We start from the raw sequence: 6,000 nt of genomic DNA, 5'->3' as shown, positions 1-6,000 counted from the left end.
ACAAATATTACAGACTGTAATATCAATTCAGAAAAAAAAGCCCAAACAATTTTTTGAAAAATCGTACTTAACAATCTTTAAATATTATTTTCAGTATTGACATATCCATCTGATCAATTTTTGTGCTAGCAACTGTTAATGTTTAGCTGCCACAGAGGTATCCTTTACTTTCTTAATAGGATAGTCTCATTCTGTTAAATTTTTTTACTTTCTATAGGGTACCCAACCGCTGCTCATCATCCCCGGCATCCGAACCACGCACGTAGTCACGACCAGGAAACCCATACACTCCAAAAACTAAACAAGGGTGCAGAAAGTAACGGAAAGTGGGCGGACGGATGGGTGTATGGGTTTTTGGGGCGAAACAGCACGGGCATTAAGCACGTCGGCAACATAAATATTTTAATTTTGCTAAAAATTTGTGCTGAAAAGTCGCTTTTTTGCATTAGGAAGTGCGGGGCAGGGACTTCCCCGTCAGACACACACACAGACACTCTCGCACACACACACACACACTGACACGGCATAAACTAAACAAAATGGCGTCGACGAAAGGATGCGGCACGTTACTACTACTACTATGAAACTACGTAACTGAGATGCTCGCTGTTGTTTGCCTTGTTTTTCCTGTGCTCCGCTGTAATGATAAGCGCTGTTAGTGTTTTACTTTAATAGGCAAAATTATGTGGCCACACACACTAACAGAGCACCGCACACACACTGGCAAACAAAAGACTTTGACTCAAACACGGCTCAAAGGCATAAATTATTGCGGTTAACTGGCTTCGCTGGATCCTGCGAATGGAGCACGGAAAGCGTTGTCAAAGCCCGCTTGTTGGTTGGCCAAAAGGAATATAGCCTGCTCCAGATATTGTTCCCGTTGAGTTGGTTAGTTACGACATAATAAGGGAAATAACTGAAAAGTGCAGAATATAACATCAGCATTTTGGCTGAATTTTTGCACAGTTTTAAGCTTGATTTTCTTTTTATTTTAACCACCCACAAAAGTTTGTCTAGATTTATGCAAAGAGTTTGGGCCTGTTTGGCTTGGCCAAGGAATTTTGCGCAATTTCGTTTGAACTTTGATGATTAATGGTGAATTTTCGAATATTATTATTTAGCCATGAAATGTGTGGGGCCTGAAAAGTAATTGAATAGCCAAAGGGCTTTTTGAAATAATAGATTTAATTTTCAAAATAACATAGTTCGCATTTATTAAGGAAATTATTTCATTTGTATTACAACTTAATATCTTAATAATCTCTTAGTATGCTTAGCTTTCCCCTTAATTACTTTTACATTATCCGCATAAATTCCTCAATTAAATTTCGAGTGTTTGAGCACCTTAAATCTTGAGCCATTCATCAACTTAATTAAGTGGCTATCGAATTACTGTGTAAATACCTTGCATGCCCAAAATATTTGAAAACATAAGCTCGGTTCTAAGGTTTATTACAGCTGCTTGCGGTTCACTACATGAATTTTAATTGGACCTTAATGAAAGGCCCGGCAAATATTTGCTCAAATTGCAATTTGCTAAAAATTTACCAGTTTGAATTTACGAATTTTCGAATTTTCTGTTAATTGAACACTCGAAGTTGGCTTGTTTGCACTTTGCATTTGTTGGGCCTGCAGACAGGCCAACAACGGGCAAATATGTGTGTGCAAACATGAGCCGGGCCACAAGCAAACATGGACAAATGAATGGTTAAATGTGTCACTAATTACGCAATGGCCGGCAATCAATCAGCGGCGAAGGGAAAAAGACCTCGCCAAATGGTCGATTGGGGGACACTTAATGGCGTTTAATATTCAGAAAAGGTTCTTAACATCCCGGGCGGCCATATAATGTACTCAATTAAAATGCGAGCAAGACAAAGTATCTGCCACTCTATCTGCGGCCATTTGTGTGCCACCATGGCGAATACTTAATTTGACAAATGGCTAAAACGGCGTGGGAGTATGTGCATAGTGGGGAATTTATTTATAGTCCTTGTTTGTGATTCACTTAGTCCGTTGATAGTTAAAAAAATATTATTTAAAAGTGCTTTGCTAAGCAGAAATTTAAGGGCAATTTTCTATTTGAATATAATTTTAGTGTACTTATATTTATTATTGATTTTTCTGTATCAAATGTCATTAGTCTACGGATGAACAAATAATATGTTCTGTTTTTCGCCCCTTGTCATTTGTCACAACGAGCCTCATTGTCTGCCATTTAAATTATGTCTGACTTTAATTATAGAGTGTCGTTGAATTATGTTGAGCTTTTCATGGGTCATTTGCATTGCATTATGTGCTAAACAAAAAGACAGCTAAAAAGTCACACAATAGTGATATGGAATCAATTTGGCAAATCGAAAATCACTGGCAGGCTTCAACATACACATCGCATATCTGTCTGAATGGCTTGACAAATGTTTGGATTGAATACAAAATATTCGTAGACAAGAAACGTCAGAAATGGGGGCCAAAGTTGCACTTGAGCTGCATGCCTGACTGAAAAAAAAACCTGAAGGATGCAGCACAACATCTCGTCTGTCAATCTGCTCTCCAAGTCAAGTGTTTGGCTGTCTGTCATTCAGTGATTGACGTGTGCGGGGCGTGTCAATAAACCGGCAAGTCAAGTGCCGCAAAATTGCAAAGAACCAGCTCAAAAATGCCAGGCAATCGGAAGTGAAAAGGAAAAGGGCGGCCTGGTAATCCTTTGAGCAGACTTAAATTCAATTTTATTTTATTTAAGAGCCAATCAGCAAGGTACACAAAGCAAATTACTTTCGCTGTTTGCTCTCCTCTTACATAAATAAATCTTAAATAAATAAATAAACTTCTTTCAGCCAAAGAAATAACATAACTTACAAATTGATATCAAAAGCAATTCATTATTTTAACTCCCGAGTAATTGAAGGCATAAATTGTGTTACATTTGCTGCCGAATTTTCTCATTTTCGGTCTCAACTTGTTTTTACTTTAATGGCCCTCTGGCTACCACTGCTTAAAAATACATGGCGTATACGTAATGTTGTTTTGCAGCTTGTTTATTGTCTGTAGTCATTTGACCCCGAGGTTCGTTTTCCCCTGCTATTTTTAAAAGCCCAAAGTGCGCTTAATTTTTAAAGGCAAATTATAATTAAGGGAGGCGTAGGAAAAAACGAAATACAATTAATTAGAGGCAGCCACTCGCTGATGGATGGCCAAACCGCAGCGAATGTGTAATTTAAAATTAATTTGCACTAAATGAGAGCCACCCTTCGATGGGATTGGTGGTGCACATGCCACATGCCACATGCAATCGCTGTGCCACATTGCGTGTGCTGCAGGCACCTTGAAATGCATTTAAAATACTTGCCACCTCTTCGCATTCGTATTTTGACACGAATTTTTAATTGTTTGCATCGATGAGGGGAGTGGGAAATTGGCACATTCGGCGGGCATTTTGCACTCTGCGGTTTTCTAAATAACTAAATATCTTTGCGGCTTTGGTTCAAGTGGGTCTCATTGAGCCACTTCTATGGCTGCCTCCCGACCATTTGTTCCACATTCTCCGGTTCTTTTAGTTTCCAGATATTATCGCTGACCATTGGCCGGTCACTCGGTCTCCGTCCACTTTCCACTTTCTACTTTCCCTTTCTTCCTGGCACCACTCCACCCATGCCATTTGGGCATGGTTCTTCGCAGCATGTTGATTTATATTTATATTTGCTGTCCAAGTGTATCTCGGCCCGGCTCCAAAGTGGGTTATGAGGTTGCCAGCGGGCCATAAATTGAATTATGGCTCACCAAATGGACAAGTCGTAAGCGTAAATTATTGTCAATAAAGTTGGGCATTAATTGCAGAAGCATTGCCTAAAGTGTACACACATTTATGGGTTTTAAGCGATATATTACAGTAAATTTTGTTTTTTTTTGGAAAAAAAAATATATTTTTTGATTTTATAACTATTTTAAATTTTTTTTTAGTATTATAAAATTATAATCCTACATTTAAAAATATAAATACTTTTATAAATACAAAGCTAGAGAGATTTCTAGCAATTCAGCAAAGCCCTCAAAATATTATTCTATGTATAACCACTTTCACAAGTTCCTTTTGCAAAAATAGCAGTACATAAATATTTAAATAAATCAATCAGACAAATGAAAGCTCTTGTAAATATTTGTAGTCTGCTTTCGAGAGGTCTACACAGATACACACACACACAAGTCCACTCAAATTTATACAAAAACAATCAATTGACAGCTCAAATCACACACACACACATGTGCACGCACTTTTGTTTCTCTTTTGAATGGGCTATAAATGCCGGCTGAAGAAGCGCATAAAAAAACCTCGCCAAAATGCTTCAAATGTAAGATAAACAAACCGGCAAAAAGATTCACCAACGCACACAGTTGCAGAGCGCACACAAACACACAGACTCACACACACACACTAGTGATAAAAGAGAGTTTTCCAGCCAAACGCAAACTCACCAAATTTCCCGGGAAAAGAGCGTGATGGAAATTAAGAGAGGGAAGTTTTCGCTTTCGGTCTTTGGGATTAATTTATACCAATTCTAAAGGTTGTTTTAGGTAAATTGGATTTTATGATCAACTTCGTTTAGTTTTTCCACATAATTGAATAAGTTATCTTTAAAGTAAAAATAATGAAAACATGTTAAGCAGAATTATTGAATATAGATAACAAAATCATAGTACTCTATCTTCAAATATAATTTTTTAAGCTAAAGGAATTGTCTGTATAATTTGGATATGTCTTATATTTAACCACAATTCAATATTACAAAAAAATTCTTATATTTAAAAAATACCTCAGTAGTAATTAAATAAATTATCTTTGTCTATTTTAAGGCTTATTGATTTCGGGATGTTTTTTAACGATCTGAGTTTTTGGCATTTTAGGTGCACTTTAAATTACAATTATTTTTTAATGTTACTGGAAAGGTCAAATTAAATTTATTTGTGCCATTTGTATTTTATACGCATCGTTGAGAAAGCAACAAAAAAATGTAGCACACTTCGGGGGCCGTAAAAATGCCTAACTAAAATGGCTTTATAGGTGCTCTTGACGACAAGCCGAAAATACAAAAAAACTAACAAGAAAAACAGGCACCCACAAACAGGGAAAACAAAGCATAATAAATTGGGTTTTCTTGCTGGCGTGGCTGCTGCACTTAATAATTATAATTTATGCAACAGTCAACAATTGTGGGCGACCGAAAAACGATGCCGTACAAAAGGTGCACTTGGTATTCGGTGCACAGGGGAAGTGTATAAACTTTGCCGAACACTAAATTTGCATAGTTTTGTTACTTAATTGCCATGAAAATGGGCTTCCGTTAAGGATAAGTTATAATCAAGAAAGTCTAGCTGAAAGAGATAAACAGGACAAGTTTTATATGGAAATAAAATAAAATCATCACAAAAACCATATATGATATAATATGATATGAGATGCAATGATGTATAATATGATATGATATATGATATATGATATGATATATGATATGATATGATATGATATGATATGATATGATATGATATGATATGATATGATATTATATGATGTGATATGATATTATATGATATGATATGATAGGATATGATGAGATATGGAATGATATATGATATGATATGATATAGTATGATATAGTATTATATATATGATATATATGATAACTATTCCATAATTATTAATAATTAATTACCTAACCAATAAGGTTTCTAAAACTATTCTGTAACTTATTGAGCCATAAAATATTTGGAAATAAAATTAGTTTTTAAAAATATTCACCTATTACATACTGAACACCAAACTATTCTGAAACAAAAAATCGTAAAAATGTGTAAAGGCAAAATCTCTACTTTTTTGAATCGATACAGAACTATCCATTCGTTCCCAACAACAGATTCACATTGAGAAAGTGATGAAGTGGCTATGCAATTATCATCCAACTGATAGCCGCACTTTTGGCCTGGTCAGGACATTAAGAGGGTGTT

This window comes from Drosophila suzukii, chromosome 2L, assembly GCF_043229965.1.
Source record: "Drosophila suzukii chromosome 2L, CBGP_Dsuzu_IsoJpt1.0, whole genome shotgun sequence".
Lineage (NCBI taxonomy): Eukaryota > Metazoa > Arthropoda > Insecta > Diptera > Drosophilidae > Drosophila > Drosophila suzukii.
The sequence above is the reverse complement of the archived record's forward strand: the minus strand, read 5'-3'. Positions refer to the sequence as shown.